Below are 15,086 nucleotides of genomic sequence, written 5' to 3' on the forward strand. Positions count from 1 at the left end.
CTTTAGCTAGTCCGTACAGTCTATTGTTATGGTGACCAATGTCGGTCCCGTCAGCTAGAATATTTGAAATTATAAATAGACTAGAGTGAGGAGTTATAAATAAGCCGAATAATGCTCATAAAAATCAAGGAAAATTTATAAGAATGAAATACACTAAGGTTAAACGAGCCGGAACCCCAAGGATAAGTAACCTGAAAGGGAAGTGACAGTGAAGGCCGTTAGCAACCCTAGACCCGGAGAAAACTTCATAAAATAATTTTTGGGACCTTAGGAAAGGATTATTGGGGTTCCCATGATAATAGAATGTTAAGAAAACACCAGGAAAATTTAATCAATCGGTACAGACAATTTTAGTCTGTTAAGCCAAATGGAGGGCATTTTGGTCATTTCGTCTTTAGAGATGATTTTTGGCCAACTTATCCAGTTAAATAAATAATTTATATGACATAAAATATGAATAAATATTGTTAAAAATTTAATTGGAATTAAATAGGCAAGAAAAGGGTGGAAAATGAGAGAAATTGGACTTATGACATCATAATGATGTCATTATAATCCTCCCACCCAATCAAGTGTTGACACATGGCACAAATTTATTTAAAAAGACTTAATGGGTAGAAAAATGAAGAAAAAAAAAATCAAAAGCTTCTTATCTCCTTCTTCAAGCCGAAACCTCTCTCCCATGTCTACCATGGCCAAGCTTTACAAAGCTTAATTTTCTTGGTTCTCACCCATTAAAGCCTAAGTTTCCCAATACAAAACTTGTTCTTTTATCTTGGTGAATCTTTTGAGAGCAAAAAGAGGTGAAAAAGAAGAACCTTAGTAAGTTTGAATTTCACTCCATTAGAGTTTAGTGACTTAACTTGCTTTTCTCTTTCAATTCATGTTGAAGGAGTATGAATAAGTGTAAATTTGCAAAGAAATTTAATAAATATCATGTGTATGCCCATCCTATAATTTCAGTAGCCTTGGATATGGTGAGGTTTTGAGGATTTTATGGAACTAGAAATGGTAGTATGGCTACCTTAACATTAGTCTCTTAAATGAAATGATGAAATGCAAGTTAAATGCATGAGTTGAGATGTTAGGGTTAGGGTTTGGGTATAAAATTGAGACTTTGATCATGTAATGGTGAAAGTGAGTTTTAATGGTCAATTAGTGACCATTTGGTTATGTGTAAACAAGAAATGAAGTGTTTTGTGTAGTGGGAACTGAGGTTAGTGTGGCTGCCTTTGGTGACCTACAGGACTGAGCATGAGTCCAACAGGTTTAGGTAGCAATAATTGGAGTTGTAAAGGTTCAATTGGTGCAAGGCCAAGTGGATATGAAACTAGACACATAATAACACAACTTTGGTGAAGAAACCATGCCTAGAAAACTAAACCAAGTTGACCTAAAGATTACCATAATCCAGGTGACCTGCAATCTGCCTGGGTAAAATGACCAAATGAACAATGTTTAGTCATTTGGTCATAACTCAGAGCAGAAAGATCCAATTGACTTGAAAGTTTACCAAAAATAAGCTGAGATATAGAACTACAACTTTCATGAAGAAACCTAACTCAAATTATGACCATAACATATTCAAAAAGTGACCTGCAGTCACTGCTCAAAATACTGTAGATTTGGTTAGTCCAAAAAATTTGAAAAATTTGTAATCCGGCCAATTGTAATTTTTGGGCCATAACTTGAGTTAAAAAACTCCAAATGGAGTGATTCAAAGAAATAAATGTAACTAGACAAAATAAGGAACAACTTTCATGTTGACCACTTTGCCAAATTCCTACTGCAAAAATGACTAATTGAACAGTAAACACAAAACTTGAAATCTGAAAATTTTGAACAATTAACATTAAGCTTAGAAATGGTATTGGCAACCAATACCAACAATTTTAGAAGGCAAAATGTGGTATGTTGGGAGTATTAAAACCAATTTACCTATTGTCTATGCAAAAGTCAACATTTTAGTTGACTAATAAAATGAATAGTAACACCTAAACTTAAATTTAAAGAATTGTATAAATTAAGAGTGTAACATGCCCTAGTATACCTAGCAAGATTGATTTGGATAGGTTGGCATGCCAATAGGATTCTGTTAGCAGTACTGCATATGGCTTCATGCCATTCTGTGTTTTATGGCCTCACGTGCCATTCTGTGACATAATAGCCTTTGGCTATGTTGATTGAGTTGTTATACTCGTGTTTTATCCCTGATAATTATTATAGCTTATTAGCTGTTCTGTTGCACACTGGGAGACACAATGTGACCGATAGTGTGATGGTCTGAGATACTTAGTACCCAGTGCTAGTTTACTTGTTTATCCAGTCCAGTCGACTAGTAGGGGTTACTCGGGCAAGATAGTAAATCTTACCAAATTTTAATCGAATAATACTGCAATAAATATCAGAAATTAAGTCTACCAAAAATGTAAAAATATATTCTGCATACTTACTTTATTTTAGTTATTTTATTTTATATTGTCACCACTAAGCAGAATTGCTTAGCGTCGCTTTGCCACGCAGTCTTGGAAACATAGTCGGGAGCCAGCAGACATCGAACAGGTGAACTTTCGTAGTCGACATCGAGTCCAGAGTCACCTCACATCTGCAGTGTACTTGGTAGGACATTAGGACTTTGGGTGGCATTTTGTATTTTGTATTAGTTTTGGATTGTAACTATAAACTCTTGAAATTATTTGATAATGTAAATATATGAAATTTTATGTTATTGAAATTTTCTGTATATTATGTTAAAAAATGAAATGTTGAGAAATATACATGAATGTGATTTGAATAGTGATGTGAACAAAAATATTGAAAATAGTATGTAAATTTGGAGATTGAGTTGAGATGTGTGTATATTGGAGTTTTGGATTTGAAAACTATATTGAAAGTGTCTTTTAAATAGGTTCAGAAGAACTCTTTTTTTCCAATTTACAGCTGGCACTCTGCCAGATTTTCATTAAAATTTATGGAAAATTCAGATTAATAAAAAATTGTAAATAAATAAGTAAAAAGGGTAAATTGAATTGAAATATGATTTGGTGCTCCGACACACTATGTGGCATATCTTGCTCGGCTACACTGTAGACGGGTAAGGAGTGTCACAACTTAGCAATGACTGTTTATTGCTATCGCAGATAGAGAGACTAGTAGAGCAGCGGAGTGAGCTGCTAAGGATTTCAGAGTTACTTCTGGACCTTTTGTCGGGTATAATTTTATACCCTGATTGTACATGTTTATTTTGATGTAATTGACTGTATATACATTTGTAAAGTGGTCATGAGCAGTTGTACAGATTTTGTAATAATATTATTTGGATTTTCTGATGTAAAATTTGAACTGATAAATGTAACTTAATTTTTTCTTTAATGAAACGTGTATGAAATTAATTATTACTATTTTTGGAAATAATTGAATTGAAATTTTGAGTTGTGAAATATTGATTGAATTGTGGAGTTTGGAAGAAATTGTGCTGATTTAAATTATAATGGTGGTTGTGAGTTGATGAAGTGTTATATTGAAAGTGTTTTCTACAGGTAAAATTTTCGGTTTTCTCAAATACAGCCGACACTCTGTCGAAATTTTTCTAAAATTTGTAAAAAATTAAAAATGGACAAAAATTTTACCAAATCTTTAAACTTTAAGTAAATATTTTTAATACCTGCTAGAAAAGCTCACCACTTTCAAAAAATAAGAAAATTATTTTGAAATCCCTTGTAGTGTATTTAATGGGTTATCGGAAGACGGAGTCGGTAATTCATTAGGTATACTACGGGATCATATTATGCCTTATAGAGGAATAAGGTGTAACATGTTTTAGTAGTATCAGAGCAAGTTTTTAAAGTATGTTTTGACTTGTGAATTTGTCTATTTATTTGATAAGTACAACTGTTCAATGTCCTTATTTGTTACATACAGTGCATTACATTATAAATATAAACTAACGGAGAAAAATCTCCTTGTGTTATTTGTTCAGGAGATATCTTACCCTAAATTGTAATAGAATAAGGAGACCACTCAATTGAGCAATCCGTAGAGGCTGAGGCACAAGAGGAAGCCCCAGCTCTCCAAAATGTCAGTGGTTCAGTGGCACCAACCCCACAAATGCCACAGTTTTCTGCACAATTTGCCCAGCAGATGGCTGCAATGTTCCCACAGATGGCTCGAAGTATGCTTGCTCAAGCTCCACTTCAGTCACTAGTGGTGCAACTTCAAGCTCCAGCTAGACAATATGATAAGCTATTGAAATATGGGGCTACAGAATTCAAGGGTACAGTAGACTCTTTAGAGGCAGAGCAGTGGCTGGAGAGAATGAATAGAGTATTCAAGAAACTGCACTGCCTGGATCAATTGAAGTTTGAGTATTCAGTATCTTTTCTGCAAGGGGATGCCTGTGATTGGTGGAAGACTATCCCCCAAAGCTTGGTGGAACCTCCAGTATTGACCTGGGATGACGTCATCATAGAGTTCAGACAGAAATATGTCCCAGAAGCATATGTGGACTAGAAGCTACAAGAATTTTTAAGTCTGAAACAAGGGAATCGGTCTGTGGCAGAGTATGAAAGGGAGTTCTCCCGCTTAAGCCACTATGCAGGGAGTCTCCTATCTACCAGCAGAGAAAGATGTAAGAGCTTTAAAATCAGTTTAAAACCCAGTCTGAGGATGTAAGTGGTTGGATTCAGACATAATAACTTCTCTGAGCTCATCTCTCAAGCACTTGAGTTAAAAAGAATTAAGTCAGAAAGGGCACCAGTGAAAGAAAAAACAGAGAAGACATAGAAATCAGAAAAAGAGAAAAGCAGAAAAGCAGTGGATCAAAGTTCCAGTGGCAATACTGGAAAATGAAAGAAATTTGGGGGATCAGGCAGAGGTGAAAGATCTGGTAGAGTAGATTTTCTGGGCAGAGACCCCCTTGGTATAGTCAGCAGACATCTAGGAGTTCTCACCCTCCCCGCCCTTGTAAGACATGTGGCAATACCTATAGTGGGATATTTTATTGGGCTACAGGAGCTTGTTTAACTGCGGGGGTACGGGGCATCTAGTTAAGGATTGTACCAGTGCTCGTAGATTTAGGCCACCTCCTACTGCTGCGGAAGGATCCATCCAGAGTTCAGCTACTAGAGGTTCACAATCGGTTAGTAGAGGAAGAGGCAGAGGTAAAGGTAGCACTTCTGGCAGTCAGGGTACCGTTAACCTATCAGAACAAGGGAGTGCTTCGGCCAGAGTCTACACAATGAGATAGAGGGAAGAAGCTAAAACTTCTAGCATTGTGGCCGGTGTTAGTAGTATGCCCTAGAGCATATCATTTAGTATGTATCTTGTACATATTTTTATTAATAAAAGGCATTTCCACTTTTCCGTTTACATAATATATTTATGTGTAATAGAAAAGGTCCATTGATATTTTGTTAGAAATATTATTCTTAAGTTGTTAAGAATATGAGTGACAATATTTCTTGCACAAAGTATCATAAATAGGTTCACAATCGAGGATACTTCATAATATGGACATGACTTATCTAGAAAGATTGTATTCATGTTTGTTCCCAAGTTATTTATATGAGATATAAATAAGATGGAATGGTGAGTCTCATGCCATATAACAAACATGATAGGTACTTATAAATGATAAGTAGGCCGAACCAGTGACACTTATGACAAGCACATGGAGTTTACTCTTGTCAATGTTTTGTCATAAATCATATCATTGCATATAATCTTTAGACCTGAGATAGCACAGTTATCTTGTATATAGGTAGTTTGAGTTTGATACTGCTTTCATACTTGTACTATGTATGGGTATATGGGCATCTATTGGCTCCTACTAGTTATATATGGAGGTAGGTGTTGATCAAGATGGAATCTGTTCCTCTAAGTAAATAGAGATAAAATCCTATGTTCATTTGATTGTTCTTGATGTTTCAAGTTCCTGGCCAGAACAGATAGATTTATTCAGAAAAGAGTTTCTGATGAGAAAATCTTTTAATCAAGAACTGGAATTAAAAGAGAACATAATATTCATAGCAAATGGAGTTTGACATAAACCATGGCTCCAGCTTGAGTTGGGATTTTGTAACAGAGAGATTCTAGTGCATGGTAACATATGATTATAGGTTCATTTAAGGTAAACCTTATTACTAATTTGGTGGCCATGGCATGCTATGCTAGGTGTTAACCATGGTCTATGAGGTTCATAAAATGATTTAGAGAAATCATTTATGGTAAGAAAGAGTTCTGATGATATTAAGAATTGATATCATGTCTCATTGCCAATTAGTGATGAGCCTAGTAAGTCACACACATACACAAGTTATCACCTAATTAAATATAATTTAATTAATTAATTAAAGAGTTTAATTGATTAATTAAATAGGTTTGGTTTGCAATTAGATTGCAAAGTCCCTAGCATGACTTGAAACCAAATCTAGATTATTAAATGTATAATATAAGTTAAATTTATATTTAAAGTGTTTAAATATAAATTTAATTAATGAGAAATTAATTAATAGAGATTAATTAATTAATTTATATTTGATATAAATTAATTAGAAGAAGAAAAATAATTATTTTGGGTTGAGAACTCAAAATTAAGACACATGGGCATTTTGGTCATTTCACAGTGTGACACGTGGCACCATGAGATGGTGACACATGGCATAACACATAAGCTTGCCAAATGTTTTTTAATCATGTAAGATGATTAAAATCAAGATTAAATATAGGTTTGACACTTGGCACAATGTGATTGGGTCACTTAAACCTAGAGCTAATCAAAGGGTGACATGTGGCAAGGGTTTAATGTGTTAACCTAGCTATTTAAGTGTTGTTATGAGAAAATAAAATACAACCAGCAGCCACACTCCTTTGTCACGCCACTTTGAGGGTTTTTATCTCTTCTTCTTCATCTCTTATCAATTCAAAGAGATTAGCCATCAATCTGTTGAATTAAGAACATTAGAAATTGTTTCTAGTGTCCTGTTTACATCTCTAATCTCTTAAAAGGCAGAACTTGAATTTCTAATTAATAGAAAAGGCTTTAGAAGCTGTTCAAGGGCTGCCATAGGTGTTCTTGGTGTGGACAAGCTAGAGGGACAACATCTGGTGTCCTCAAGACGAATCTCAAAGGCGCAGACACGCTGCAGTGCATCAAGAGGTTAGTGTAATCGTTCTTGATTTAATCTAGGGTTCTAAAATTAATCTGATTAATTTTAAAATCTTAAATGGCAAATACAGATCCAAAAACATATTAAAAGAGTTTTAATATGTTGTTTATCATTGAAATCAAATAGATAAAAATAAATCTTGCATGATGCATGTGACCCTAGGTGAAATTTTTTGAATTCAATGGTATAAACTTTTCTTTTTCACGCCTGCCTTCAATTGGTATCAGAGCCACTATATTTGCCATTTAGATTTTTGATTATATGATTTAATTGTGTGTTTGATCATGAGATCAAAAGTTCATTGCTGGTTGCAAAGCAAGTTGGCGGCATACTTGAAAAAACACCATCAATGGTACACATGGTTTGGCTTCCATGGGTGGTTTAAGGTTTGGCTTTTAATTCTGCAATTGTTGTATGATCTAAGGCCTATTCTTTGACTAATTAAAGTGTTTAATTAGTAGTTTTTATCACACAATTAAATTATGATTCAAATCATAATTTTAAAAAATTGTTTAAATGTGATTCAAATCTGAATTTTAAAAGTTGTTTGAATGTGATTCAAATCTAAATTTTTAAAGTTGTTTGAATCATATTTAAATCTGATTTTTTAAAATTGATTGAATAAAATTTAGATCTGATTTTTTAAAAAAATGTTTGAATGTGATTCAAATCTGATTTTTTAAAAAATGTTTGAATGTGATTCAGATCTGAATTTTTGAAGTTGTTTGAATGTGATTCAAATCTGAATTTTTGAAGTTGTTTGAATGTGATTCAAATCTGAATTTTTAAATTTGTTTGAATGAGATTCAAATCTGAATTTTTAAATTTATTTGAATCATATTCAAATCTGGATTTTTAAGTTGAATATGAGATATTCAATTTAATTTAAGTATGTATGTTTTATTTAATTGTTAAATAGTGATATGCATGATGGATGATCATGGACTATAAAAGACCAATGTGATTGGATTTATTTCTTTTATGTTTCTTTGGGATTGTAAATTAATTAATTTATTTTAATTTATTTTGGGCATGTATTATTAAGTTTGTAATAATTTTTGGGTTGTAATTTCATTTATTTAAGTTCTTGTAAATTCGCCTTGGTATGCCAAGGATTACTATGTAATATTGGATTGCAAGAAGTTCAAGGAGGTCAAGAGCATTGGTGGGACCAGTGGGAGGAATTCAAGATCAAGTGTTGATTATGTACTCCTTCAGCAACTCTTGTAAAATGAATGAATGAAATGCACCTAGGAATGCCCTGATTCAATTCTTGGTGGCTCAGAATTGAATCCCTTAGAAAGTCCATGATCATACCATATTTATCGCTTATCCATGAATGCATGAGATGTATGGGAATGTATGCAATTATATGATATATGCATGCTAAATGGATAATGTGCAAAGTGAGACCTTAATAGTAAATAGAATGACTATAAAATCTTCCAAACAAATGATTAAGTTGGAAATGCTATAATTAAAGTAATTATAACATAGGCCCTCCAATGGGGCAATTATTTTAAGAAATTTTAAATAGTTGCATAAGATGCAATTTATTTAAGAGATTTTCTTAAGAATAATTGTTAAGCATGAGATGTTGTAAATATGTAAATGGTTTAGTGGCCAATATTGGATGTACCTGAGGACATTAAAATTATTTGCATAATTACTGACTCAATGGGATCAACTTAACTAATGAAAGATAAGTCAATAATGGATGTACCTGAGATTTTGAGCATTAGGGGCTAGGTAAAGGATTGAACCTCACATGAGATGTGATGGGCAAGGAGTTGCTCACTTATAGTTTATTGTAATTCCAATAATGGATGTACCTGAGGATGATCAATAGAATTATAAGAATTCAATCACCCACTAGAAATCCATCCAACTAGGATTTCCGTTTTCTACTTTGGAAGTGTAGGATTCGCTAAGTTAGTGGGAGGACCAATTTGATTAAAAGACCATAATCATTTTGGTTAATTACATGATACATTTACTAATTAATCTGGTTATTTTCTGCAATTAATTTTCTGATAATAATGAGCAAATAACAACACCCACCATCCAATATCATTGCAAGCATACTTGATCTCAATAGGTTGACAGGACCTAATATGCGATTGGCTAAGAAATTTGAAACTTGTCCTGAACCTTGAACATATAGGATATGTTCTAGATTCAAATGTTCCTAGTCCCTTACCTCCAGAGGCCACTCAAGAGGAACATGAAACTTTTGGCAAGTGGAAGGAGCATGATATGAGAGCTAAGTGTTGCATGCTTGCTTCCATGAGTAATGAGTTACAGAAGCAACATGAGAACATGCAGAGTGCGAGTGAGATCCTCCTTCAACTACAAGAGTTGTATGGTGAGCACAGTAGGAATGCTAGGTATGAGATATCTAGACAGCTATTCCGTATGAGGATGTCTGAGAGACAAAATTTTGGGGATCATGTCCACAAGATGATTCGGCTGATTGAGCAGTTGGAACATCTTGACTTCAACATGGATTTCCAACTACAGACGGATTTGATCCTTCAGTCCCTTCCTGAGTCTTTTGGGAATTTTGTGACAAATTTCCATATGACTCAACAGGAATGCACCTTAGCTGGTTTACTCAACATGCTGGTTATTGCCCAAAAGAATATGCCAGGCAATAAAGGAAAAGAGGTAGCTTTGGTTGCATCTTCTTCTGCTGGAAAGTCCAACAAGAAGAAGGGCAATAAGAAAAAGAAACCTCAGATTCCTGGTCCTTCTAAGAAAATAGCTAAACAGAAAAGGAAGACTAAAGCTGATGAAGGCAAAGGAAAGTGTTTCCACTGCCAACAGGAAAGTGTTTCCATTGCCAATAGGAAAGTGTTTCCATTAGCCAGAGTATAGCAATCTAAATGAATGCAATGCCATGGGGAAAACCAACTCAAGTTCAAAATATATTTGGCACTTAAGGTTATGTCATGTTGCAGAAGATAGGATTGCAAACCGGAGAAAATGGGGATTCTATCCTCATTGGGCTCGAGCCTACTCCAACTTATGAATCTTGCCTTCAGTGGCAAAATGACTAGATCACCCTTTGTTGGACAAGGGCTAAGAGTGAAAATATTTTGGAGCTAATACATAGTGATGTATGTGGTCCATTTAAAGAAATGGCTAGAGGGGTTTTCATTATTTTATTACCTTTATCGATGATAAATCAAGGTTTGGGTATTTGTATTTGATGAAATACAAACATGAATCTTTTGAAAAGTTCAAAGAATTTAAATCTGAAGTAGAAAATCAAACAGGAAAGAATATTAAAGCTCTTCGATCAGATCGTGGAGGTGAATATTTGAGTACTGAATTTGATGAATACTTGAGAGAGCATAGCATTGTTTCTCAGCTGACTCCTCCAGGAACGCCACAGCTGAATGGTGTATCTGAAAGGAGAAATCGTACCTTATTGGATATGGTACGTAGTATGATGAGCTATACTGATATGCCAATCTCCTTTTGAGGATTTGCATTAGAATCAGCTTTGTATATTCTGAATAGGATTCCATCAAAATCAGTTTCTTCCACACCTTATGAGATATGGCATGGAAGAAAACCAAGTCTTAAGCATGTTAAGATTTGGGGTTGTCCAGCTTATATCAAAAAGCTGAACACTGATAAATTGGAGACCAGATCAGAAAAAGGTCGATTTGTTGGATATCCAAAAGATAGTTTTGGATATTATTTTATTTTCCTACTTCACAAAGGTTGTGATAAGTAGAGATGCCATATTTCTTGAACAACAGTTTGTTCAAGAAGGAGGCAAAGGAAGGCAAATAGAGTTAGAATTGGAGAATTCTGACCAACCAACAAATCAAATGGATATAGATCCATCTAGTCAACCAATACCCGTTGATGAAACATCTACAGCTGTTCCTCGTAGAACAACCAGGGTATCTCACCCACCAGTGAGATATGGTTTTCTTCATGAAGAAGAACAAGAGTTGTCTACTCATGAAGAAGTAGATCATGGAGATGATCCACTTACCTATGAAGAAGCTATATCAGATATAGACTCTTCAAAATGGATTGATGCTATGAAATCCGAGATTGATTCCATGTATAAGAATCAAGTTTGGGATCTTGTTGACCCACCTGAAGGTATTATACCTATAGGGAACAAATGGGTTTTCAAGAAGAAAATTGGTTCTGATGGAAAGGTAGAGACCTATAAGGCAAGGCTAGTAGCGAAAGGGTTTCGCCAAAGGCAAGGAATCGACTATGAGGAGACTTTCTACTTTGTTGCCATGCTTAAATCAATTAGGATTTTACTAGCAATAGTGTATACTATGATTATGAGATTTGGCGGATGGATGTCAAAGCGACTTTTCTCAATGGATACATTGAAGAAAACATTTTCATGGAACAACCTAGGGATTTGAATCCCAAGATGGTTCCAAGGTATGCAAGCTAAAGCGATCCATTTATGGGTTAAAACAAGCTTCGAGGAGTTGGAACATCCGCTTTGATGAAGCCATTAAATCCTTTGGTTTTATCAAAAATGAGGATGAGCCATGTGTATATAAGAAGGTTAGTGACAAGTGCTATCACTTTCCTTGTCTTATATGTGGATGACATCGTTGATGGGTAATGACACGTATGTTGACGACTATAAAGGTATGGTTGTCAAATACATTCTCCATGAAAGACTTAGGGAGGCAACCTATATTCTTGGGATTCGCATCTATAGATATAGAGCGAAAGAATAATTGGTTTATCCCAAAGTCTATACTTGGAAAAGGTGTTAAAGAGGTTTAACATGCTTGATTCCAAGAGAGGATTGTTACCAGTGAGACATGGTATCCATCTTTCTAAAGAGATGTCTCCAAAGACACCTGAAGAAAGAGATAAGATGGCGTGATTCCATATGCTTCGCTATTGGAAGTTTAATGTATGCAATGTTGTGTACTAGGCCTGATATCGCATATCTTTGTTAGTTTGACTAGCGGTATCAATCCAATCCGAGTTTGGAACATCGATAGTCACAAGAATATCCTTAAGTACTTGAGAAGAACTAAGGATTTATTCTTGATTTATGGAGGTGGAGACTTGCAATCGGATGGTTATACCGATTACGATTTCCAATCGGATATCGATGATAGAAAGTCTACCTCTGCATATGTGTTCATTTGTAATGGAGGTGCGATCTTGGAAGAGTTCCAAACAGAGCACGATCGCAGATTCCACTACAGAGGTCGAGTATATTCTTTGCATCGATGTCGCAAAGGAAGCTGTTTGGATAAAGAAGTTCGTGACAGAACTTACAGTAGTTCCTTCCATTGAGTCAACAGTTCCATTTCACTGTGACAACAATGGAGCAGTCACACAGGCTAAGGAACTAAGGTCTCACCAGAAATGCAAACACATAGAAAGGCGCTACCACATTATCAGAGATATAGTTGGGCAAGGCGATATAGCCATGCAGAAAAAATAACATCAGCTGAAAAAATCCAGCTGATCCATTCACTAAGCCTATGTCACAGACTCAGTTAGACCGACATCTTGAGAAGATAGGTCTAAGATATTGTAATGAATGGCTCTAGTGCTAGTGGGAGATTTTTAGTAGTATGCCCTAGAGCATATCATTTAGTATGTATCTTGTACATATTTTTATTAATAAAAGGCATTTCCACTTTTCCGTTTACATAATATATTTATGTGTAATAGAAAAGGTCCATTGATATTTTGTTAGAAATATTATTCTTAAGTTGTTAAGAACATGAGTGACAATATTTCTTGCACAAAGTATCATAAATAGGTTCACAATCGAGGATACTTCATAATATGGACATGACTTATCTAGAAAGATTGTATTCATGTTTGTTCCCAAGTTATTTATATGAGATATAAATAAGATGGAATGGTGAGTCTCATGCCATATAACAAACATGATAGGCACTTATAAATGATAAGTAGGCCAAACCAGTGACACTTATGACAAGCACATGGAGTTTACTCTTGTCAATGTTTTGTCATAAATCATATCATTGCATATAATCTTTAGACCTGAGATAGCACAGTTATCTTGTATATAGGTAGTTTGAGTTTGATACTGCTTTCATACTTGTACTATGTATGGGTATATGGGCATCTGTTGGCTCCTACTAGTTATATATAGAGCTAGGTGTTAATCAAGATGGAATCTGTTCCTCTAAGTAAATAGAGATAAAATCCTATGTTCATTTGATTGTTATTGATGTTTCAAGTTCCTGGCCAGGACAGATAGATTTATTCAGAAAAGAGTTTCTGATGAGAAAATCTTTTTAATCAAGAACTGGAATTAAAAGAGAACATAATATTCATAGCAAATGGAGTTTGACATAAACCATGGCTCCAGCTTGAGTTGAGATTTTGTAATAGAGAGATTCTAGTGCATGGTAACATATGATTATAGGTTCATTTAAGGCAAACTTTATTACTAATTGGGTGGCCATGGCATGCTATGCTAGGTGTTAACCATGGTCTATGAGGTTCATAAAATGATTTAGAGAAATCATTTATGGTAAGAAAGAGTTCTGATGATATTAAGAATTGATATCATGTCTCATTGCCAATTAGTGATGAGCCTAGTAAGTCACACACATACACAAGTTATCACCTAATTAAATATGATTTAATTAATTAATTAAAGAGTTTAATTGATTAATTAAATAGGTTTGGTTTGCAATTAGATTGCAAAGTCCCTAGCATGACTTGAAACCAAATCTAGATTATTAGATGTATAATATAAGTTAAATTTATATTTAAAGTGTTTAAATATGAATTTAATTAATGAGAAATTAATTAATAGAGATTAATTAATTAATTTATATTTGATATAAATTAATTAGAAGAAGAAAAATAATTATTTTGGGTTGAGAACTCAAAATTAAGACACATGGGCATTTTGGTCATTTCACAGTGTGACACGTGGCACCATGAGATGGTGACACATGGCATAACACATAAGCTTGCCAAATGTTTTTTAATCATGTAAGATGATTAAAATCAAGATTAAATATAGGTTTGACACTTAGCACAATGTGATTGGGTCACTTAAACCTAGAGCTAATCAAAGGGTGACATGTGGCAAGGGTTTAATGTGTTAACCTAGCTATTTAAGTGTTGTTATGAGAAAATAAAACACAACCAGCAGCCACACTCCTTTGTCACGCCACTTTGAGGGTTTTTATCTCTTCTTCTTCATCTCTTATCAATTCAAAGAGATTAGCCATCAATCTCTTGAATTAAGAACACTAGAAATTGTTTCTAGTGTCCTGTTTACATCTCTAATCTCTTAAAAGGCAGAACTTGAATTTCTAATTAATAGAAAAGGCTTTAGAAGCTGTTCAAGGGCTGCCATAGGTGTTCTTGGTGTGGACAAGCTAGAGGGACAACATCTGGTGTCCTGAAGACGAATCTCAAAGGCGCAGACACGCTGCAGTGCATCAAGAGGTTAGTGTAATCGTTCTTGATTTAATCTAGGGTTCTAAAATTAATCTGATTAATTTTAAAATCTTAAATGGCAAATACAGATCCAAAAACATATTAAAAGAGTTTTAATATGTTGTTTATCATTGAAATCAAATAGATAAAAATAAATCTTGCATGATGCATGTGACCCTAGGTGAAAATTTTTGAATTTAATGGTATAAACTTGTGTTTTTCACGCCTGCCTTCAATTGGTATCAGAGCTACTATATTTGCCATTTAGATTGTTGATTATATGATTTAATTGTGTGTTTGATCATGAGATCAAAAGTTCATTGCTGGTTGCAAAGCAAGTTGGCGGCATACTTGAAAAAACACCATCAATGGTGCACATGGTTTGGCTTCCATGGGTGGTTTAAGGTTTGGCTTTTAATTCTGCAATTGTTGTATGATCTAAGGCCTATTCTTTGACTAATTAAAGTGTTT

The sequence above is a fragment of the Hevea brasiliensis genome, chromosome 3, assembly GCF_030052815.1.
Source record: "Hevea brasiliensis isolate MT/VB/25A 57/8 chromosome 3, ASM3005281v1, whole genome shotgun sequence".
Taxonomy (NCBI): Eukaryota; Viridiplantae; Streptophyta; class Magnoliopsida; order Malpighiales; family Euphorbiaceae; genus Hevea; species Hevea brasiliensis.